At 42.2% G+C, this 25758-nt stretch overlaps 1 protein-coding gene across 4 annotated transcripts in view; it reads left to right on the top strand.

Moving 5' to 3' along the window:
* The window catches only part of TAOK3 (TAO kinase 3), a 1041334-nt gene that overhangs the window by 654772 nt on the left and 360804 nt on the right, over window positions 1-25758 (top strand). The window lies entirely within an intron of this gene.

Here is a 25758-nt window from a genome sequence, read left to right on the forward strand (position 1 = left end):
TACATGTTCGACTGTTCGTGTATTTTGGGGACCTGTTATTTTACGTCATGTTCTCGAAGGGGTGTGATTTTATGGAAAGATCGCCGCTTTCTTGTATTCGGAGTCTTTAAGCAGTGTGAGCTTGGGGAGTGTTATTTAATTGGGATGTTAATGTGGATGCCTACCAGAATCCTTTTCACGGCCCTCTTTCAGGTATCCCTGGCTCCCGTTCAGTACCCAGAAGCAGTTTTGATTGTAAAATGGCTGACCTCGGTACATGCATCTTTTGACCACCTATGCCCTCTTGCCATGTTAAGCATATAACGAACTGTGGAGCTCTGTTTTTTGTTTGCATTGGCCAGTAAATCTTTCTGACGGGATATGCTATCTTTTATTTCCTATTTGTTTTGGCACTCATTTTTTGGTTGTCTTGTTTTCCTTTGATGTTCTCCGTGGAGCCCGAGATGACTAGGGGTATTCCACTGGCAATGGTTGTAATCACCTAGGCCTCATTTCTACATAATGTGATTTTGTCGTTCGGTAGGTTCACAGTCGATCTTTTACTTTGAAAGACACATAGAGCACATGCAGTATCCCCTTTGTTAAGCTCACTGTACACATACTAGGGAACCTTAGTATATTATGTTCTGTGAACGCAATTTTCGTTGAACTGCACCGTAATTATTTTTTTAAGTGCAGTCATCACTTCTGTTTTGAAGTCATGATGCTTCTTCCAATAATGTCTCAATTAGGCAACTAGGAGGGTCTTTAGCAATAGTCAGGTGGGTAAGATAAATGGGGTGCTGGTTGCAGAGTTTTGGAGCGACAAACTACAGTTTCTGCAGATCAGGATCTACTGACTAGGCAAGAGGTTGCTTAGCCAAATGGACTTAGTTTGGTGCATAGTGGATTATTTATGTGGATTGGGTGGGTCCTACCCACACTCTGATGTTTCTAAATGTGTCACTGAACTGGGCCATATCTAGGTTCAGTAGATAGAACTGTGCCTCCAGTGTCCGATGATTTGAATTGAATACCCATCAGCAAAAGCAATCGAATATGAAAAATGTCAAAAAATGCAAAGAGCCAAATAGCCTTTCTGCTGTAAGCCTTAACACACATATAAATGATCCAAACCCAGGTGTGCCTAAGCCAAAGACGTACAGTTCATACTTGTGTCAGTTAGCGATAACTTGATTTAAGTTCACCAGCTATCACAAAGCCAGTAGGAGTGTACTTCATTTACTCTAGGTGTTTTATTGGGAAGATGCAATCTAACACTTCCAGCATAGGCCTGTGGGTTAAAAAGAAAGAGTGCTTTTTGACCTGCTGCAGTCTTTCTGCATATGTTCACAGTGATTTTCAGTTCATAATGTTCTGTGCAGTATATCAACCCATTCTTTCATGTTACCTTTAAATGACAGATGTTTATAGTATTATTATGATGTGTACCTCAGTTAACATGTAGCCATGACAGTGATAAAAAAAAACACACACTTAGGTCAGTAGGTTTATATAAACTGTATGAAATTGATTGTTGCATCAGGTGTTACATAAAAGGCCAAGGGGAGGAACTGGGACAACATTGGCACAAACGCTTGTCCCTTATGCTACTTATAGAACTGTTAGGATGGTGACTCAAATTCATCCACTGATCAGTTATGAAGGTTAGGTGCAATGGGCATTTAAATAGGAGTTTGTTTGACTGTTCCTTGCCACCGGTCTTCTGTTCTCCAAATTAACCTTATTTAGAAGAGTTGTTTGAGAATATGGAGCAATGCTTAGATACATTCTTAGGTGATAGTGTGCCCTACAAATTTGCATAACAGTAGACCTTCTGCTTCAGTAGCACCATGCCAGTGTTTCAAGATAGCCAGGGGATAGTTTGCTGTGGCCAGTATGTTGGCTTATCTGTACTTTGTGAGGGTCAGGGTAAGTATTACTGATCTTTTCATGTTGGACCTATCCTCTGCCTTCCAAACTGTTGATTACAGGATCATGCAGGTGCAGCATGATTCTGTAGTAGTTAGGAGGAATACCCTGCAGCAGATTGCCTTTTTTTTGGCACAACTCAGCAGGCAACCATTTTTTATACAATCTCCTCCTTTCCACCTTGTTGCTTATGCATCCTTTGAAATGTTTCAGCATTACTCCTTTTTGGTTCATTTGTTCAACATATGTATTAGGCCACAGGGTAAATATCATCCAGAGGTATGGTCCAGCAAATTAAGAGGCTCCAACTAATGTACTACATAGCAGATCATTTGTCAAGACATTTTTTGTTTCAAGCTTGTTATCGTTATCTTGTACTATCTTGTTTTTTCCGGATCTGACTCGCCATGTTTCGTAAGGGTAAAATGAAAGTGCTGCACCCGCTGGAGATCTAAGTCCCAGTCCCATTGTGTAACGTCAGGAAACGCTCCTTTCAGGGGTGCCAACATGAAGGACCAAATGCCATTACCCTCTGCTCCTTCCGCATTCGCAATGAACCTTGGTTCTTCCTTCGTTGACACTTTTCAAATTCCTCAAGCTTCCACATTGTTTTGTCACTACTCCTTTCTGATGAGCTTTCTCGACTGTTTCAGGTTGACCATCATGACCATCAAAGCATTAGTGTTTGCTTTTTCAGAAAGCTATAGCCTCTAGCCATAGTTATTGACCCGAAATGGAATATTAAGCTTCCCAGGTGGGCTCCTTTTTTCTTGAATTGTATGCTGACGACCGGAGAGAATATTTTTTAATTCTATCACAATGAAAACGATTTGGAAGACCTGGCTGGTGCAACACACAACCTTCTTTCACTGTCCTGCTACTTGCCTGTATTTAAATGAGTGAATGATTTGTGCCCTCAAAGGTAGGTGGTCTATTATTGTGTCAGGAATACATGCTTCCTAACTGTAGAAAGGCTACAAATTAGTTATGAAGCAGGAGAACTCTTAATATAAAGAGGTTTTAATTACTAAGATCTTTATGAATATGCATCTCTTTCAGGAATGAACCAAGTTTGGGTGCTCTACAAAGCAATATGTGCATAATGTAGCTTGCTCACTGAATTGCAATAGTAATATTGCAAGAAACAGTTTGACTGCTTCCCACCACTATTCCTGATGATACTGTAATAAACCTCTTTTGAGGAAAAAGCTGAACATAATGAAAAATAACTCTCAATAGTCAACGTCTTTCTTGTCTGTCTTTCATAATTGTTTTATTTGGTATTTGCTTTAAGATTACATTGAAAGATATACATTCAGAATTTTATATAATACTTAAAAAAACAATTGATGTACTAGATACTGCAAATACCCATTCTCTGTAGATTTGGTTATGATTAGTATCACCGCCTAGTTATCCTAATGTATTATTGAATTCAAATGTTAGCTCATTACCATTGGCTTATCTAAAAGACAGGCTAAGACTAGAGGTTTCTTCAAAATGATTTGCTTCAAGACAGTGAAAACTTTAGCTCATTTTTGTGTTTCCCACCTCTTGCCAGCGCTGAAGGGGAGAAAAGAACTTGCCTTTTTTGTCCCTCTATTCATGACAAAGGTCTCAACATGTTTGTTAGGTTGAACTCTATTGGTGATATCCTTGTGTAATAATTTTAACCAAGAAAGCAACCCAAGGTCACAAGTTTATTTTTCTTAGTTTTGGATACAGGGTAACATCATTTCAAGAGAATCAAAAGACTTTCAGTACGTGAAAAGTTGACAATCACAAGTGTTGCATTAATTGTTATTTTTATGTACACTGAATATTCTTTCTCTGTGATAAGCCCCCACTGAACCATTCCACTATTATGACAGAAGGAGACATTTTGTCTCTCTATTGGGCTGAATAATTTCAGTTAGGCCCAAACCTCAGGCTCACAGAATAAGTGTATTCCACCCTGCCTCCATCTGAAAGCCAGCTTCTCTAAAACCTACAATTCTGTTATTAGTCTCTGTCTAATTTTTCTTTTTGTATAACCAGTTTATGTATGGACCTCCTAATTTACATCTACCCCTTTCCTTTGGCTAGTCACAAAAACAGTCTAAATTTTCAAATTGTGGTATCTTCATAGTTATTTACCTTACACGTTTCTATGGCATGCTTTTGTATACCCAGTGATCCTTGGGTTTTTCCCATTGAGGAAATATAAGAAGTCTGCCTCAGTTGAGATCTTCTTAAACGATCTTTGTCAGAGTCCTGCTGTAGATTCCCTAATAGGTACTGCGGTGCATACCACCCCCATGTTCACCCTCTTTACTCCTGTTTACCTGTTAATCATTTTTTTAATGTAAATGTCATAACAGTGGGTTGTCTCCAAGATCCATGTCTTCTAGACATAGTTTCTCCAGTCCTGGGCCTTATCTGTTACAAACAATTATTGTGTGTGTGTCAAACTAAAATGATCAATGGAAGCCATGCCTCACTTCAGAGCCCAAAATGCATTAGCTTATCAAATAAGAATTTAAAAAAACGATTCTAACAGCATGAACCAGTTGGCAACCTTACTGTAACCATATGACATAATAATCATCTTGTTTCTCAAGAGAAATCACATCACCTACTGGGCACATTTTCTATTTCACTTTTTAAGTCTCCTAGCTACATTTTTATAAATCTTCACTTAAATGTCACTGTACTGATTATCTTAAGTTGTCCTTTCAGGTATGATCTTAGTTTTGTGGTATCTATAGCTCTGTAGCAAATGAGCTGTCATAATTTCTGCCTACCCAGAGTCTCTTGGCAGTGAAGGACATTTGTTTCAAAGTTTGACCTTTCTGTAGTTCATATTCTCATGTCAATATTTAAATAGGATTATGATTGTTTTTCATTACTGTTTTATTGTATTGTTTATCCATAAGAAAATAATAACCAATTTGTAGACAGGGGTGTGCCCTACTAATTCGAGCCCAGCTATGGACTATTTGTCTGTACCAGAAAATGATACGTCAAGGGAGGTCTATGAAAGTTTACTTTAACAAATTAAGGATAAATAGTTGGTTTCCTAAATGTCAAGGAAAAACATTTTATGGCCACTCAGGGATCAGAATTCCTATCGCCCGACGCCCGGGACAGCTTGTTTGGGGTCAAAGGCAGCAAGTTTTCATGTTTATTTCGACCTTGGGACAAGTAGACCCAACCCTCTGCAGCACTAACCTTTTGGCTGACAGTTTACAGAGATAGGAACTTTCTGCAGTTGAGGTAATGTGTCCCTTAGTTAATGTGGTGAACTTCTATTTATGGATCATTAATTGAAAGCCTTCATTATTAGGGTGAGCACTGTAAATAAATGTTTTAAGGTCACACTGCACTACATCACAGTGGTTCCAGTTACAAAAAAAAAGAGCATACACACGTTTGAAAAGTTTAACAATATGAGGCTATGTGTAATGCTCCCAGAATGCTCTCTAATTAGATGCAAATGTTTGCAGAAGCTTGTAAGCAAGAGCAATGATTCTTAGCTTTAAAAAAAAATGTTCAGAAAAAAATGCAGCTAGGAAATAAGTTTCACTTCTGTGAAATGTTAGGTGCTATTTCTTTGAAGACTCATTTAGTAAAAAGTGTTAAAGCATGTCAGTATTTCCCAAAAATATTCCTAATGGAAAATCAGTGTAACCATTTTCAGCAAGCACTGACAAAGCCATCCAAGCCGGAATTTTTTGGTGAGTCTTTTGGTTTCGTCAATACGTGTCTTGTTTTGACATGGCTTTTGTAACACTTTATTGTTGTGGGAGCTGCCAGGCCCTCACGTTTGTAACAAACACTGGCAAAAACAAAAAAAAGTTTTTGATCTCTAAAAGCACACATTGCCACCGATGGCGTAGCAAAGGCCCCACAGTCCCTCTCCAAGGGGGCCCCTCCAGCACAGCACCTGCCCTGAGTAAGTCTGGAGAAAGGGCCCCTCCATGTTCTTTGCAGGAGGGGTAGCTCCAGTTTCGTTACACTACTGGTTGCCACTGTAGTTCGTGGCACTGAACAAAACTACTTTGAGTCCCAATATGCTCCTTGTGGAAGAGCAGAATGTGATAACTCAGTCAAGCCAGTCGATAGAGAGAGAAATAGAAGTTTAATAAAAACAAAATGTTTTGTTTACACCAGACCTATTTAGTGAACCAATTCTTAAAGAAAGTCACAAAAGTCCACCCATGGTATACGCCTTTGAATTAGTGGCTTTCATGAATTCACAAAAAGTAGACCAGGAAATCATACTCCTATAAAATATTTGTGAACTGTATTTTAGTTATGAAATATGCAGGTGTAGATTTGCTCATGTGAAAATCTGTTGAGCGTTTACAAGTTCACTTTCCCTCCAACCACTTTTTTCCCAACCATGGAAGAATTTCCAACCTTTCTCTTTATGGAAAAAATTAGAGAAGAGCTGGTGAAAAATCTTTAAAACATGCAAGTTACTAGGTTTGGAGACTCAAAGGCATTCCAGCCCTGGACTATTGCTTACTGCTCCCTAAACCCCAGCATGTAGATCTGTGGAAAGGTGGCAAAATAAGGAAATTTGCTATAGTAGGGATTGAAATTGCAAGTATTCAAGCCCTACTATAATAGCACTGGCATAATCAGAGAGTATATTATCAGAGCTCTTACATAATGAGATTGCTGCCATAATTTGTCGCCACACTACATGGCACCAAAGGGACAAGTAGTTTTTTTTTTACAGGACAAGTAGATTTAAGAAGCAACCTGTCACATGGACAAGTAGATATTTTAATAAATTCCACACCCCTAGCCACTGGTGTATGAACATGTAAAGACCGCAAATTGTGTGCTTAAATACAAATGCAAAATAATAATAGACTTATGTGGTGGTACCTCTGCCTAGATGTAACGTAGTCACCAGTTTTTTTATCAGTTATGGATAAAAAAGTACATTTACACCTTTCCTAACACTTCTTGCAGCTGTTTCTTCCCCTGGTCTGTTTGAAGGCCTTATGCTCTTTGTGTTGTAGAAAAAGTACTTTGTACTCGAAGGTGACACCGAGTTTTGCAGCTAACTCAAGTACCTGCCAGAATTCTTAGAGCCTGCAGGTTTTTTTTTGTCACAGTGCTTTTCTTTTTTTACCCAGATACTTTCACAACCAGACTTTGGAACGGTAAAACTCTGCAGCATGAGGTATAGAGGTCTTAATGTCTCAACACCCTCTTGAACCCATGAATATCCTCTTTTTAACTCTTCAGTCCCCTGTAACAAAATCTCCATGATCCTTTAACAGTACCTTCTATTTTGACTACTTCTGGGAGCTCCAGAACCCTGATTTGGTTTTCACAAAGTCAAAAATCAAATATTTCCCTGTTTTGACTGTAGCTGTATTTTTTCATTAGCATAAGTATTTGCTTGTCAAAGGTTGCATTTTTTTAGGTATCTTTTATGCTGGTGACACAGCTTGTCCTGTGCTCTGGTACATTAACTTTCTAATTTATTTTATCAAATTTTGCATCAGGGTGGGATATAAACTTATCAGTATTGCTCACATTAGCTAGCACCTTTCTGTGATGTAGGCAACACTGAACCTTAAGGTGATGGGTCATGAGTGTTTAACTTGGCTTTACTGCCTGAGGTGTAAAAAGGAAAAATAAATCTTCCCATTTTCTCTCTCTGTGTTCTTGGCACTCTCCAGTCTTTTATTTCAGCTATTCATTCAGTCTCTGTTATGTTGTGTGAATAAGCTGCTGAGTTAACAGGTTGACCATTATTTGTTCCCCTGCCATTTAGAAGTCTTTGTTTCAACAATATCCTGCAACAGCCTGATAGCAGCCTCACTACTGTGTGGTTGTTGGATGCATTGAGTCCCAATAGAGCCATTGCAGCTTTCAGATTGATTCTTCTGTCAGCTGTGCCAACCATTCACTGAACAAGGTCCTCATCTTCCTGTCTGCACTAGGTTCTGCTCCAGTTCTCCATTCATTCAGGCTGTCAAGCAGGTAAAGCACAGTCCAACAGCTACCATCTAACCTGACTATCACATGTATTGATGGGCACTACCTGTCCTTCCCTAGCCATCCGTCTCTCATTTCTACTTGTGTTCCTTCCTGACATATATCATAAGTGACATATTCTTTCTTCTCCGGTATCTCAGTGTGAGAGATGCATGTCTTTCCCTGATTCCCAGTGGAGTGCTACGTGGGCTTTTAAATGCAGTAACCCCTCACACAACACCCCCAACCCGATTGCTAGCCTGCACTTGATGTGGGATAGATATTTCCACTCCCTTTGATTTTTCTTCTTCACCAATCTCAGATTAATCATAGGAAGCACTCTTGAGTGGGGGAGCAGTGGTACCCACATTCACTTTCCTCCAACGGGTCACCCAGTCACCTAACCTCGTACTTTTTTTTTATTTTTTTTTTAGAGTGGGTTGAAAACCATCTTACTATTCTGGAAAAAACAGCAATATCAGTGGCCAATACCCATGTTCCAACAACCACCTCCCCCCCCTCCCCCCCCCCCACAAAAAAAACAATAGCTCCAGTTAGACATTTTCTTTATCATGATTGTTTGGAACTTGAAGCACTGTTTATGTTCTCTAGATCTGACAAGTCTTTTTACTCTCCAACTCAGCATAAGAAGTTCGTTTTTACAGTGTTGTTATTGTTGTTATCTGCCACAGCTTGATTGTATTTACAGTGATACTGTTCCTTTAGGATTCCCTTCTCTCCTTAAGTGTGTATGTCTACTACAGCAATACCGTTATGTTAATCTGTGTAATGTCTATCAGGTCAGTGCTCTCATCTTGTTGTGCTGTTATCTGTGCACAATATTTACTTAATTGTTTCAGGAAAGGTCATAAGAGTAAATGATCTTAACCAACTGAACCGTTGCTACACAGCAGATAACTGGAAAATGCTAGCCTTGTTCCTGGTTAAGTGTTTCTTGTATCGGTGTATTTGATGCCACTAACCTTATATGTTTTGCCTACCAGTTTGCTTGTTTTGTGCCTCTCATAGTATTTGTAGCTCTGATGTGCTGAGAGTTTGTCCATTTAAGGAATTACTGTTTATTGATCTTCAATTGTTTTAGTGAATAGCGGACTACTTTCTGAAGCCCTTCATGTTGGTTCCTTTTGAGGTTGAACTTCAGCTCTGACACTTCTTCAGACATCTGGCTGTTGATTGTAGTTTTCCTGCCTGTAACCACCTGTGCAAACACTTCCATGCAGCAGGTATAAATAAACTGAGGAATAATGGCTACCTGTAGATCCCAAAACTGACTGTACCATTTACACATATTTCCAGATGCAGTAAAGCAAGAATGGGAAAGGCTTTTTTTTCCTTGCAGATTTCCCCCTGAAAGAATGTCAACTAGCTGCCTGTGGCCTTTATTCACTAAATCCAACTTGGCTAGCCTCCATGTTCTTCTGTCCTTTGTACAACAAGAAAAATGTCCCATCTGCTATCCTCTACGTACTTCATCTAAGCGTTGATATTTATGCTCAGTAAGACCATGATTACTAAACTGCCAACTTTCTTGGAAGATTGGTCGGAATCTGCTGCCCTGACCCTTTTTCCACAGGACAAATATTTGTTTAACCAGGGACTTGATGGTTTGTGCCCTGCTATTGTTTCATTTAAATCACTCAATGTTACCCAACATTGTAATTATCATTGGAGTTGTTAGTTTTAAGCAGCTGTGGTTGGGCAAATCTATAGGCGGCATTGCCGATTTTAAATGTTCTTGTTTTCTGCATCTGGTTGGTTTATTGCTCCAGGCTGTATTTCTTATCAGGTATAGTGACTTAAAGCACTTCAGCACATACATTAATAGACCGTGTAAAATGTATCATTTTGCATGATAAAAGTAGGATTTCTACTGATGAATCAGTAGCTCATTTCACTGGTAGTTTCAAGATCACTGAAAAAATATCTTGAAGTTACTATTTCGAAATGTTACTAGATGTGGACTATTTGTCATTGGTTATTCGTGTCTACAGTTTCACATTCTTTGTTATTTATTTATTTTTAAAAACGTTTTATTGTTTTATTGATATTGTAGACATCCACACCATCATTTAAGAAGCATAATCAAATCTAGCATAGAAGAACATCTCCTCCTCCCTTCTCCCCGGAAATGGCCATCACAGTGATATAAGTAGGGACCATTATGCTACAGTTGTTGTGTCCACAATCATTTGTATGGTGTCAAGGGTGAACCCGGACATGGGTCCAGTGTGCCCATCTCTGCCATATCTTTGGGACATTTTGACATTGGCTGTTGCATCTGATTTTGTTTGTTGGGGGGGGGAGATAGCTTCGTGATATCATATGGAAATTTCATGCAACTCACAATTCCTTTTAGATGCACATCTCAAGAAGAGTGTGAAAAGTGCAAAATAGTTAGTTGGTCAGCTTTGATTCATGATCGAGGAGATGTTCTCCTGTTGGATCCATCAATCTTTTTTCACATAGTTAATCATTAGGTACTATTTTACCACCTGTGGGACGTAAGGGGGTTTGAGGGGCTACAGCTGCCATTCCATGTTATGTCTGAGGGGAATAGTTCATTATAATTAAGAAAAACAGTGTTGTTTTTGTCTTGGCATTTAACTTGCAAGTAGGACACACTGGGGTTTTGTCTCCTGGATACACAGCATTCATTGTAACCAGCTTTTATTTGAAACATGAACCTGTCTAAGTACAGGCTCACTAGGAGGAGAGTTACATCTCTGTAAGAGTGTGTGGAGGTTGCCATTTAACTGGAGTAGAAATGACTAATGTTTTTGAGTATAATGTCAGATGGTGTACTTGGGACACTGGACATTTGAGCTTCTAAATGGCTATAAAGTTTCAACCACTGTGGTGTCAGTGATTGGTGTATTTGTCATCATTGAGTTCTTAGGCAGTTAATTGTAGTATATTCAGTGTCTAATGGACATATCCCTGAACTTATATGGAGAAGTCTAACAGAGAGTGGGTGCTACCTGAAAATGTACGTTTTTACTACATATGTTTTCAATGTCGTTTTTTGAAATCCCACGGGTCTATTCGTTAAAAAAAAAAACACATTTTTTAAATGAAACATATTTCATTGATTAAATTGGTAGAACCCATGATTCATCATGGACATTTTTCAAATTGTCTTCCCAGTTACTGAAAAAAGGAGCGCAAAACAAAGAAGTTTGGGGGGCATTACCAACAAAATAAAATCACAATTATTCATGCAACACCACCAATTCCTCTGAGTGGCCATACCCTACATAATTCTGTGGTAAAGTCAACAATTGCTTTAGATGTTGCATTAGCACTTCAAGACCTTCTTTAGGACTTGGATTTAGACTGCTGCATTTATTTAAACAATAGATATTACCAGATAAGTCAAATTGCGTAAAACATTTGAGACAACCCTCAAAAGGGCTAAGAACTAACTGAATCAATTGTAGGTGCAACACACTTTTGTTGATGGTGTCTCAATTTTTCAGATTATAGACACCCTCCAATATGAGATCAGATAAGCCGTTATTTGTGCCTTTGTTTTCCTGGTTTGCGTGTAGACTGATGGCTTAGTCTAACTACTACCACAATCCTGTGTACGTTTCTATCAGAGTGATTATCACAAACAACAGTTGGTGGTCATGAGGTATTATTTTTATCTCTGGACTTTGTATGGCTTGCAGTCTTGTTTGTCTATTAATAATCCCTATTCACTGTATCCCCTGCAACTGATTGAAATTAAAAATTTGAGAGGTGTTTTCGGAATTGCCTTATTGTGACCGCACAAATAATTTATTTAATACCAGACAAAACCTCCACTTTTAAGTGAAAATATTTATCTAATCATTGGCAGTGGCATGCATTTCAGAATTAAGGTAGGGCAAGAATATTCATAGTTTCTGCTTTTGATAAGTACTAAGTAGAAATAATTGAGACTTGTTCTTAAGTTAAAGTTCAAAGTCTGTTTTAATTCCAAGGACTTTATCAACAACAGATATAGGCATAGGTCATAACCCATGTATGATAGCCAATATGTGAAGCTCTATAGATCTGCTACCCACCATAATCTTCATTTCAACAGAGATCCACATTTGCCACTTCCTAATCCTCTCCCTGATTCCCATCATTCACTGTTGACTTCCATCAAAAGTGACATCACTTTTGTAAACTGGAAAAGTCAGAGTGTTATCCATATAGGTGTAAAATTGGAGGACTTGGGGGCAAATGAGACTGGCTGAAAGTGCAATATTTACATTGAAAAGGTGTGTTGAGATATTGAAGCTCCAGGAAACACGATGATGCAAAATAAAAATAGCTAGTATATGTTAGGAATAGAGACTCTCTGAGAATGGCTTCTAAGGGACGTATCAAACCAATTGCAGATGGACCCTCCCTCCCCAAAACCTAGCTACAAAAGATAGCCTAATAGAAGACCATGGTCAACAGTATCAAATGCAGCCGAAACAGCTAAAATAATAAAGGCATTTTGACTTTGGCAGTCTGCAGGTTATCACTATCTGCGAGCCGAACGGCTTTTCTGTGAAGCGACCAAAATCATCCTGAATGTTACCTATGCTCTTTCTTTGCTTTAGAAGTTGCTTCACCAAGTTACTCTGGAGGCGTTTGCTGTTTGCTGTTGGGAAGGGAATTGGTTAGAACCTTCATATCCATACTTTTATTTTTTGACACGGATATAACAGTCACTTCTTACAAAGGGGTAAGAACAATGCCATGTTCCAGAGACAGTTTAACAGCAGTGCATTGGGTGCAGTATCCAAGTCTAAATGCATAAAAGTTAAACCTCACTTGCTCCAGTTTCGGTGTCTTTGGCCATTCCTTAATGGTCCCACCTCCTCTCGTGTTCCTCTGTCCCCTTTTCCTACTCACCCCTCTCCATAATTCTTCCCTTGTTTCTTGTAACTCTAAAACAAAATACCTGAATAGAAGCATTTCAGTGTTATAGATGATATGTTATCACATTGTGGTGTTTTATATTAATGATTTTGAACACTTTCAACTTTATTTCCAACTAGGATCGTCCCCTAGACATTTGTTTTGCGTCTCTCTTGCAGATAGATCAAAGGGTGATTTCATGTAAGCTTCCAATAAATTCCCTTCCCCTTAAAACTGTGTGTGTCCATGGCAACTTGCGTTTAGAGAAGGGGGATCATCAAACACACAAACAGCCTTGAATGTCTATATTCCTTTGTCAATAACTATGTTATAATTTTAACAACATGTTTTTATGTGGCTTTATAACAACTTACATAATTGCCCAACTTATTAATACCCATGTTTTCAATCTTTGGTGCATTACAGTCTGGTTGCCTATATTACCAGCCAGTGATGCTTAATTCACTTGGCTGTCTAACTGTTCTAAGCAACACCCCTCTTTATCAGTGCCACTAGAATGGCCCAAAGTGGCACGTGAGTGGTAGGCTTGTGACTGGATCTTAGATAGAAAAAGTAATTTCTCAAGTCTCAATCTGATGTTTATATGTAATTCTTACCAAAATGAATATAAAGTGGTGGTCTCTGAAGCAATATGTCCCCTTGTGAAAAGATGCCCATTTGCACCACTATCGCAGTCTGTCTTTCTGATTTGAGTTTCAATTAATTCCATCTACTCTTCTGAAAAATATTGATTTCAAAAGGGTTTCTATTACATTCAACAATTTCTTCCAATACCAGCTTTGGACATGAGGCAGATTGTTGGGACAGTTAGTGTCTGTAACCACCTCCTATCCTATACATCTTGTATAAATCTGTGATGCAAATGCTAAATTATCCCTCTTAAAAATGTAGTATTGGCCCCCAGCAGTCGTACAACTAGTAAATTTCTCTAGCATTTTCACCCCATAGTAGTACTGGATATTGATATGCCAACTATCATCACATATGTCCCTTATTTTCTGCTAAAAAGTTTTTTTCTTACAGTTGCAAAGCAGTTTCTATTTTTCATTTTCACCGCTCAATCCAGTATCAGGGTGTAATTCAAAACTAATCTTGTTTGGCAGATGAGTTGTGTGGAAGATGAGTTTCTGCGGTCCCAAGTACAGGGGTGAACTATCAGAACTTGGTTATGTTTGAACTGTCTGTGACCATCTCATGGCTGATCATGGATTACTGGTTCAGTGCCTAATGGTTCTCACCAAGATAAAGTGGAACACCTATTTGCTGGCTTTCCTTGTTGCCATCAAGTAACAACAGGTTTTCTTGCATCACCATTTTTTGAACTCTTTATTGGTCTTGCAGTATGAACACTGGATCTATTGAATGCATTCAAGCATCATAGTTTTCAAAGCAAACCTTTTAACGTTTTCGTAAACAATGTTGCACTTACTATTACTTTGTTAGTTTCAATACCCTCCATTAATTAGATGTCATGAATTTCTAACATATGCTTTTGAAGTTGGATCAATTCATGCATATTGACATTCACCCCAATGGGCTATTGTCCCTTGCATAGCTTATCATTACTTTTAACAACGACCACGCTACATCTACAAACTAAACTATGTAAATGAGAGTCTGCTATTTTCTTTAATTATGCCTGTTGTTAGTGACCCTGGCGAGAGGAGGATAACCACATAAATCAGTTATGATATTAAGCTTAACATCTCCCATTTTTGGATTTATGCATTGTTGATAGGTAACCAGCTGGACGTCACATATAATATTTCCTACTCCTTGTGTAACTACTCTTAATCTTTCTGCCTATTGCTGGGGTAGCTGATATTTCTTTAGCCCCTTTCCTATATAGTCCTTATGACTCTATGCTGACGATCGTACTTGTTGATAAATATGATGAGAATCTACCAGCAATGCAAAAAAGTATGCCCCCCACAATAAATGTGTAGCTAACCAGCAACTCACGTGCCATTCCATGGCTACCTGAAGACCTTTCAATTGTGCAAGTATCCTGGCCACCTACTGAATGTTAATTGACAGACGCGTGTTTCCTGCAAAAGCAGGTCAAAGATAGTTGCCTCTGAGTCTGGTTTGGAATTGACACACGCAGGGAGTGTAAGCTTCTGGTACCAGAAAGAATCTCATTTACATGAAACAATTCCTCAGATTTTGAGTTGTGTTTTGGAGTTATGTCCAAGGATGGAACCATTGTTTTTTGCTGTAAAATAATGGACTCATATTTTCTGACCAAAATGGAAATGCCCCAGCCGCAGAACTTTTTTTTGGATGTGGATATGTCCCCAGCACATGCTGAACACAACTGTTCGAATGATGAGTTTGATTGCTTGCTTTGAGCATACTACTCCACTTTCCCCGATTTGTCTTGACTCCATGTCACATCTATGGTGTGTTGCACCTGGCTGTAATGGGGTCTGTAGTCGGCTGGTACTGAGCACTAATATTGTTGGTGTGTCAAAGGACTGAAACTACTTTCAGTTTATATTTTATTGCATAATAGCAATTCTGACGTATGACGCACTAATGGAGACTTTTTGTGGGTAAAATATGGTTATTGCATCTGGAATAAATGGACAGGAGTCCATCAATTCATAACAGATTAGCATTTAAACATTCTGAAAATAGAGACTTTATTCGTTTAAGCAGAGGAGTAATTAAAACTGGAAAGATTGCACATAATTTAAAAATGCCATATCAACACGGGTGACTCCTCCGCCATAGCGGAGGAGCTTCACCGCCCACCCTCCCTCCCCCACCCGCCAGCAGCAGGAGCTGCAAACCTTTCAAAATAAAACAATATAAAAAATGTTTATCATCGTTTTATTTTTAAAGGGGTGGGGCCATGGGGGAGATGAACACCGAGAGGAGTGCACAGTGCACTCTCCTCAGTGTGCATGTATATTTGGCTTGCTGTCTCGGGCTGGCCCAACACACATGTTCACAAGGCTCTCTCCAACCCCGCACTGTGTTGCCGGGTTGGAGAGAGCAAGCCCAAGTCCCAGTCTGAATTGAAGCACCCAGCCAGGGCACTCCAGCCAATCATAATGCTGCTTTGAGCAGCGTCATGATTAGCCATAGGGCTGGCTGGGAGCCTGTGCCTGGAGTGGGGCGGTGGCGATGTTAAGGTAAGGTATTTTTTTTTTTAACTGTTTGTTTTATCCCACTGCCCTGCCACTTTGCCCAGTCCACAGCGGCGACTGCATGTCAAGACCGTAATTGAAGAAAAGAAAGGACCAGCAGGTGGACAGAGGCTTCATATAATAACAAACAAATACAACTTAAGATACCTAGATGCTAGTTTAAACAGATGGGTATTGTGAATACAATCTATCACTATTCTGCTGTGTTACAGGTATACAAGGTCGTATAGAAGAGATCAAAAATATATTGTTGTAACATAGGGAAACTGAATATGCAAGATACAGCATGCAGAGCCAGTCTAATTTTAATGCGTGGGCGAAACAGAGACTAAGGTAGTCACTAGCATAGGATAAGTAGAAGTGAATGTACAAAGCTAAAGAGTAAGGTGGTACATTAGTGGGGCAAAAAGTGTAGCTGGTGTATTGTGTGTTAAATGAGAGCTACAATCAGACTGATGAGGACGGATGGAGCAGGTCAATATTTAAAAATTTGAGGAGAGGCGAGAGTGAATAACTTTAATTTGTAACCAAAGCCTGAAAGCAGAGGAGGCTAAAAGGGATATATTTGGAGGGGGTGTAATGAGAACCACATTGAAAACAGAAGTTCAGAAGTTCAAATTGAGATAGCTTCAGTAGATCATAATAAGAAAGAAATCTTATAAAACTAAATGCAGACTAGTGGCATTACAACTGCACCATTGTCTATTCTGATTTTAAAGGAGACACCGTCCTGATTCTCACTGCGTGAAATATATGCATTCCCTTTTTCCTTCAAATGAGTTCCCAGACATGAAAAGTTTTTCCAAGAGACCTTCCCACAAAAAAGTGCCTAAGATTAAGGAACCCTCTTATCAAGTGGCTAGCTAAAATACCGAGAGCTGATAGAGACTTCTAGCCACAGATTCCTTACTTTAGAATAATCTCCAGACATCAGACTGGATCCCAAAACAATTAGTGAGCAATACCCCTGCACACATGTAGGTGGCGTTGTTGGCTTTATCCGTGCCATATGTGATGTGCGCAATTCCTATATAGCTGCCATACCAGCACACTGATGTCAGTTCATTTCTGCACCAGTCAGCGCAGATCAGGATAGAGCTACACCCAGTCACTTTTTGACTGACCCTTTTTTGAACTTTTGTTGAAGTATTTTGAGATCTTCCAGTGTGGGGGGATGTCCACCAGGAAAGCTGGCTTCAAGTCCTGAGGTGTCTGTCAGCAACAGATGCTGGTGACGGACCCACAACTTGCTTGCCTCTGGTGCCTCGAGCACAACCACAACGCATAGACGTACGTCGACTGCCATGCCTTGCATCAAGACCTTGAGGGAGCAATCCCTCAAGCTCCTTGCCACTTGGTGTTCAACACTGAGATGGTTTGGATTTCAAGAGGAAAGTTCTGGTAAAAGTCGCAGAGACATCGACTCTCGTCATAGTCAAAGTTGTCCAGGCATTCAGGTAATTCACACAAAATGAAAAAGAGCAATAAGTAGAAAAAGTCTTCAGCTTCAACATGTCCATCAAAGTCATCTGATGACACAAGTGTGTGTCGTCATTTGAGGCCTGGCTCCACGGTTGAACCAGCACCTGGGCTGGCTCCCTGCCTTCCTGAGTTTTCAGGAGCCGGAGCAACCCCCACCCAACTCAGCAAATTTTAAGAGGCCATGTATCTCCTATTTGAGCGGCCTGTCATCGCTGGAAGGGCTTTGGGCCCTGTGGGGTCAGGAGAGGCCCCTATTGGCAGGCAGGTACAACCCGGCACTAGCTGGGCCCCTTGGATCAACGGATGGATCTGGATCGGCACTGGACGTTCTATCTCGACCTTCCCCAATGGCGTTCTCGAGTGTTGACTCTCAGGGGCCGACGGTGCAACCTTGCGCCGCCATCCCCATTCTCGTCCCCAACTCCTACGCAGAGTCTGAGGGGTGTCGTCTGACTCTGTCGCCGACTGGAGCCATACCCTTCAGACCAGAGCCCGTGCCCCCGTTCCTGTGGGCTAGGACTTTGGGAAGTTTGGGACGGGCCTCTGGACCCTGAAGAATACCAGCCCCTAGACCACAACATAAACTGATGTGAGGAATTGCCAGACGCCAGTGGGCTGGACACATTGTCAGATACTGCCGTGGTCTCTCCTACCCTGGCTGCCAGGAGGAGGGAGTGTCTTTTGCTATGGTGGTGGGAAGGGTTGTTGAGGTCCCGGACCTTACCCTGCCCTCAGTGGTGGTCAAGAATAACATCTTGATAGAGGTGCTTCAGCCGGGAGTGACCCCCCTCGAAACCACTTCTTGCATGTAATGAGCTCTTACAGAGGTCCTTCTTGGGACCTGGCCCAAGCCCAGCACAGGGGCTACTGTGATCAAGACAATTGCCTGTTGCCATTGCTCTGCACCAGGAGACCCCAATTTCCTCATGGAACACCATACCCCGGAGAGCTTGGTGGTCCATGCCTGCACTCCATGTGTAAACCCAGGCACATTCCCTACCACCCCACCGGATAGGGAATCCAAGAAGCTGGACACCTTGGGCAAAAAAATGTTTTCTTCCACCAACCTGGCACTGCGGTCCGTGAACACATGTCTTCTGGGCCATCACTTCCATGCACTGTGGAGTTCGGCTGCACAGGTGTGCTGCCCATGGTCCTGGATGAGGCCCAGGCCATATCTTCCCAAGCTAAGACAGATGGGAGAGATGCAACCAAGTTCATGATAAGATATGAGCTGGACACGACCGACTTCCTAGGCAGAACGGTTTCTTCATCGCGGCCTTACGGCACGCTTGAATGAGAACGACTGGCTTTTCGGAGGATGTCCAAGCCTTGCTTATGGACATGTCCTTTGATGGCTCTCATCTCAGGGACAAAGTGGACTCAGCGCTGGAACGCTTGAAGGATAGCAGAGTTACAGCCAGGTCCTTAAGCATTTCCATGGCCCCTGGTCAACCTCAGTCTGCCTTTCACTTGTTTTGTGGCCACGGAAGGGACTTGTAGCTGTATCCATACCTGCTCAGTCACCACGGCTCGCCACCTCACCAGCATCTGCTTGGCCAAGGTCGTGGTACCCCCAGGGGTTGGGCAGCCAGTGGTCGGGCCAGTCCCCTTGCCCCAGAAGTTGCAGCCCCTAAACCACTTTAGTTCGCACTCCAACCATCAAGAGCAACCACTGGGTGGCAGGATATGCCATCTCAGGCACCACTGGTGGTCGATAACATCAGACTACTGGGTTCTCCAGATTATCCGAAGGGGCAACTCCCTCCCCTTCATGACTACACCTCCATCCATGCCACCCACGTGCCACAGGCTGACTGAGGACCCTCTCATTACTCCGTCAGGAAGTGGTGACTGTCTTGGTCAATGGAGCTAAAGAGAAGGTGTTGATGGCAGAAGTAAGATGTGATTGTTATTCCCACTACTTTATCGTCGTGTCCCAGACATGCACACTCTCAATTACTCCCTCAAAAAGGAGAAATTCAGGATGCTCACGCTCTCTCCAGTCCTGTCTGCCCTGGTCCCGGAAGACAGGATGGTGGTGTTGGACTTACAGGATGCATATTTCCATATTCCTGCCCTACTGAGCACTTTCAGTTTACCATGCTCCCTTTTGGGCTTACCAATGCCCCTTGGGTGTTCACCAAAGGGATGAAGGTGGTTGCAGCTCATCTGCGGAGATGAGGGGTACTAGTCTTTCCCTGTGTTGACAACTGGCTGTTGAAGGTGGGCTCTCCCCAGGCAGTCGTCTCCAACATTCAGACTACGGTGGACTTCCTGCGGTTCGCCATCAAAGTGCCAAAGTCACACCTGACTTCCTCTCAGATGCTTCCTTTCATTTGAGCTGTTCTGGACACAGTGCAGTTTCAGGCTTATCCTCCAGAAGGCCGAGTCCAGGCTATGATACAGCTGTTTCAGCCTCTATCCCTGGTTTTGGTGAGACAGACTCTGAGGCTGCTGGGCCTCATGGCTTCCTGCATCCTGCTTATGATACATTCCCTCTGGAATACGCGGGCTCTGCAGAGGGAAATGACTTTCTGGTGGGTGCAACATCAGGTGAATCTCCCTGACATGGTCCAGACTGCGAAGGGGTCTGTAAAAGCTCTGCTGTAGTGGTTAATGAACAGTGATTGCCTCAGCAGCAGATTTCTCCCCCTTTTCCCAACCAGATCTGACAGTGGTGACAGATGTGCCACTCCTGTGATGGGGTGGCCATCTGGGAGAGGTGGAGATCAGAGACTTCTGGTCTACAGCGGAATCTGGACTCCACATCAACCAACTGGTACTCTGGGCAATCTGGCTGCCATTAAAAGCCTTTTTATCCTCCATCAAGGGAAGGCTAGTGCAGATGTTCATGACAACACCACCGCCATGTGATACTGCATCAAACAGGGCGGATGGGGTTGTGAAACTTTGTCAAGGGGTCCTGTGCCTGGCTGGGACAAAGGGGAATTTTCTTTAATGGATCAACTCCTGGCGGGCTCTCTGAGCACACGTTCGGACAAACTGAGCCAAAGATGCATAGCAAATCCCTAATAGTATCTGGAGGTGGTACAAGGTCTCTTTCAGCAGTGGGGAGATATTTAGTTAGATCTGTTTGCCACCACCAAGAACAAGCAATGTCAGCAGTTTTGCACACTGGAGTTTCCAAGGTGGCTCTTGCTCAGATGCTTTTTGTCTCGAGTGGAGCTCAGTTCTCCTGTACGCCTTTCTGCCCACAGTCTCCTGCCCAGAGTTCTCAAGAAGATCAGGAACAACCAGGCCTAAGCCATCCCTGGATAGATTGGCATCCCAAGCTGGGGAGCATGGCCATCAGATCAGACTACTCCTTCAGGAGGGTCTTCTGTCACAGCAGCAGTTGAGGGCTCTCCATTTGAACCTGTCAACGCTTTCCCTTTATGCATTGAGATTGAGCGGCAACAGTTGACAGCTTTCAACCTTCCACCCTTGGTCTGCAGTGTTATCTTGGCAGGCAGGTGTTCCTCCACCAAGACGGTATATGCCTGCCACTGGGGCAAGTTTGGGACATGGTGTGCAGAAAAACAAGTTGACCCTCTTTCTACGGTCATTCTGTTTATTTTTTTGTGTTGCCTAAGAAAACTCTGCTTTGGGCACCCTAAAGGACTATCTTTCTGCCATCGCAGCCTTCCTGCAGTTGCCAGATCAGCCATCCCTCTTCAAATCCCCTGTTGTAAATAGGTTTTGAAAGGTCTCCAACATATGTTGCTACCTTCCCCCTTTATCATGCCTCGGTGACACCTCAGTCTCATAGTTCCATTTCAGATGTGCGCTACTCAGCTGTCTCCTAATGTTCCTCTCCATCATGATGGCCTTCCCTGTGGTGATCACATCTGCCCTGAGGGTCACTGAGCTTCAGGCCTTGTCATCTAAGCCTCCCTACCTAACCATCTTTCCAGATTAGTTAGTTCTTCGCACTAAAGCTTCGAAAGTTGTCACTCCTTTCCATGTAGGCCAGTCCATCCAGCTGTGCTGCATCCCTCTAAGAAATAGAAGCAGCTCCATTGACTGAACCCAAAATGAGCATTGTTATTCGCCCTTGACTGCATGAATTATTTCCTGGTGGACAGCCAACTCTTTCTGGGGTATGTTGGAGCCAAGAAGGTGGGGAAGGCTGTGCAGAAGCAGACCATCCCCTGACGGCTCATGGTCTGGCCAAGAAGCAACCCCCTGAGGGTTTGCATGCTCATTCCACCAGAGCTAAGGCTGTGACCACTGCATTAGCACATGGAGTTCCTGCCCTGGTCATTTGCCGGCCAGTGACGTGAGTTTCTCTGCACATGTTCACCAAGCACTACTGCAGGTCCGTTGGGAAGGGCACTTAGCCTGTTCAGTCCTGCAGGACTTTCTAGAGTGAATTCGTTCTGCAGACCCGCCTCTGGGTAGGTATTGCTTGGGTATATATTTAAAGGTAAGGAATCTGCAGTTAAAAGTCTCTATAAGATGAACAAGTTATTTACCTTCGGAATGTCTTGCCTGGTAGAGATTCTGTCTAGCTGCAGATTCCTTACCAAGCCACCCATCCTCCCCACTCTGCAAACAGATTTCTAGAGTCAAGGATGTTTGCCTTTCAGGGCCCTGGTTTTCCACACCAGTGTTCAGTGTTCTTTGTGGTTTCATGCTACAAATGTGCAAAGTCGCGAAAAGAAACTGATAGCAGCATGCTGGGGTGGTGCATATGTAAGTACCACACACGTCTGTTCCGATGCTGACAACTCCATGTGGAGCCGAACAATGCCACCTATCAGCACGCAGAGGTAGGGCTTATGAAAAATGTCCAGATCCAGTCTGACCTGTATTCTAAGGTAAGGTGTCTGCAGTTAGATAGTCTTCTCTATCAGATACAGCATTATCGAAGGTAAGTAACAAGTTTTTCACATACATTGTTTCCTCAAATGGTCCTCTGCAGCAAATGGGAAATTAAATTAAGTAGAGAACTCTGTAACACTGAATGCGATCACTCACTAAGACTCTCCTCTACTGTATCCAGAAATGCCAGGTTTAAACTCACCAGGTACTGTGTTCTACACAGAGCATACTTAACCCCAGCAAAGATAAATTAATACTTCCCTGGGGTGAATGTCTCTTGTTTGAGGTGCAGATGTGAAACTGCAGAGTTGTGCCACATGGACTGGGAATGAACGGCACAGACTCATTTCTAGAAAGCCATAATGGTACAACTTATGCAATCATCCGGTGTCGTCAACCTGCACAGCTAGGAGTTGTGTGCACTCAGAATTTTCAAATGCCTTAAACGACAAAGACTTTAATTTGTTTTCTAGACTTAGACCTGCTGCTAGCCCTATGTTGAATTGCCTGTTGCTGGAAAGCCAGCACTCCCCCTGAGGCAGCTGGATGGCATTGCTCACTTGTTTCGTGAGATGAATCTGAAAGCACAGCCCTCTGACATGAGGAAGCCAGAGGACTCCGAAGGCGCCTCCTATCCCCCCTGACTGGGATGCACTGGTTGCTAAATTAGAGGCCTTCTTCTAGGATGACACTTTACCTCCATAGAATACACGCTACTGCACCAAGATTCCTGCATAGAATACTGCCACAAACCACTATCATGGCCGTACCTTGCACACAGGCACTCAACAATGACGCTACATCACTGATCTCTACTATCTCAGTACACTTATATTAACTGTCTCAGTTCACCCATATTAACTCTATGTTAACCAGATGTCCTTAACTCCTCTGTGCTTAATTCACACTGGCCTTTTGTCTAGCACCGCTGTCTGATTCCCAGTCTAGCCTTGTTTTCCAGTTTTTTACTGTTTTACTACATTTCTCCCAACTGTTCCTTCAGTATTGTACTTTTGCTACTACATAGGATGTTCGCTCAGTAGAGACCATGTCTAAATCTTGTGGCCGTGATTTACAAGGATGAACCTTATTGCACATGCTACTGTTGCCTGAATGTCTTTTAAATGGTTGCAGAGGAGAATGAATACATACAAACTTCAATAAAAAGCGAAATAAAAAAGATTGCGGAACCAATCCCACTCCCTTTAGGCGTCTTGACGTCATTCTCAGAAGCTGGGTTTTTCCTCGCTGTCAGAGCTGATTCAGATGTTAAAAAGATGGAGCATGAGTTTCATACCCACATTGGGCAACCCTTTGCAGGTTAAGGAACTCTGGCTGTCTATGCTGGAGCCCTTCAGTGTGACCCTGTTGTTACTGGCCACCGTCCAACTGTGCACCTGCTCTGCCCTGTGCTCTTCCAGACAAGGCAGAGCCTTCCAACACGCCGTCCCCCATTGCGACATTGATGCAGTCCTCACAATCAAAGTAGGCTGACATAATCGGCGTAGCAAAGGAGAAAGTTAAGACCTCTTTTGATAATGAGCCTGTAGCACAGTCTTTCCCCATGGCCCAAAGAAATTTCTGTATGGAAGAACGTTAGGGATTTGACTCTGATATCCTTGCATATGTTACTGGAAAAGATTATGGCCAAACAGAGGATGACCACTCGGTTTCCGTTAACCTCCTTCCCTCCTAGAAACACTGACATTGGCCTACACCTTTATTAATGAATGCATGCAATTGGGATACCTATTGAGATGAGAGTACACTTACCTTGTGGCTCTTCTTCGAATTAAACTTCTTCCTTCATTGTAGTTGTGTAACAATCAGCAAGAGCATTTTAGTTGACATTGCCCTCTTTAGAGTCAAAATCTTATATGTTGAGAGTGCTGTTCTCTTGGAGCTCTCCTCTAGCAGCTCTCTTCTGACTTTTTAGAAAGTGCTACCCTTTATGATTAATTTATTATATATATTTTATATATATAATTTTCTTCGTTTTAATACACAATCACCCACCTACACCTCAAGACCAACAGGGACGACTGCAAGCGTTTTCCATTTAAAAAAAAGCATAAAGTACAAAGCAAAATAAATGCAGTGGGCAAGCTTATGCTTCCCTATAATGAGACACCTTTGGAACCGGTAATTTATGGGGGAAAAACGCTTTTCTGTCTAGATGTCCACAAACAAGCAACTAAAGAGGACACACCTGGCCCCATTTGAACAATAAGTTCTTGTCACACCCTTCACTGCAAAATCAGGAGGTTCAGGCTTCCTCACAAAAATGAATCCATAATCCTTTACAACAACCCCATCGGATCACAAGTTGGAAAGACTAAACTTTATTGGGTGAGCAGTCTTTGCCTCTGACAGCCTCACCCTCTGCATGAATTATGCCATGTTCCATGTCGGTTATTGTATGCACTTTCTATAGAAGCTTATAAAACTGGTGATTGTCAGTCTCAAACCACATGAAAAAGCTCTTCTCTGATGTAATCAGCGATGCAGACCTCATAGCTTGATACATGGACACGGCCATTGCTGTCATGTTTGAGTCGTTCCAAAGGTTCCTTTGGAGATGTCCAAGCACTACTCAAGGACTTGCCTTTTGATGGATACTCATTGGGTAGGCCAAATGTTCCCGGAAACCGGTAGTAGGGTGAAGTCTACTCTATGGGCCTAGTCTCCCATGTAAAGCAGTCACACCAACACTACTTGGTGAGATAAATTTCTCAGTCGACTGAGATGCCCCAACAAAATGCTGCATCCCTTTTGGGGCACTGGAGGATATTGGTAGCACCATAACCAACCACAGCAGCACTTCTAGTCAATATTATTTTCTTCTGCTTCTACTCCCTCAGAACCTCTGACTCCCACCTCCCTTAAATACGTTTTCCAGATTCTCCCTTTCTTCCACCATTGGCACCACCGGGGATATGTTTGTGATGCAACTCTGGTCATCCAGCTAATCCATAAAGGCTGCACTATACCTTTCTCTCCCCCTGCTTTGAGGTCTGAAACCCATCCTCGACATCTGCCTCTTTAACCTGTACATTGAACAGGACAAACTCTCTATATCTTTAAGCCACGTGCAGCAATGTTATTATGAAGTAGAGGATCCTGGTTATACTTGCATTGCTTTATTCAGGTGCAGTAAACCAACGTCATTCAACTGTACAAGGATAGTGTGCTAATCAGGAACCAAGACGGGCATGGCAGTGTATTAATGCACCATTTTACATTGGGTGTACTCCTAATGAAGAGCTGCTATGCCTTATTCAAGAAAGACCATCCGGAAGGTGTCCATGTTCATTCTGCTAGTGCCATGGCTGCTTACATCAGCTGTATCCTGTTGACTGACATCTGTTGAGTGGCTACATGGTGATTGTTACTGCCTTCTGACCCAAGCACGCAGTAATGGACACTTTGCCAATGCTCTTCTGCATGATTTCCTTAGTTAACCAGCACCATTCGGTCC

This window comes from Pleurodeles waltl, chromosome 11 (genome assembly GCF_031143425.1).
Source record: "Pleurodeles waltl isolate 20211129_DDA chromosome 11, aPleWal1.hap1.20221129, whole genome shotgun sequence".
Taxonomy (NCBI): domain Eukaryota; kingdom Metazoa; phylum Chordata; class Amphibia; order Caudata; family Salamandridae; genus Pleurodeles; species Pleurodeles waltl.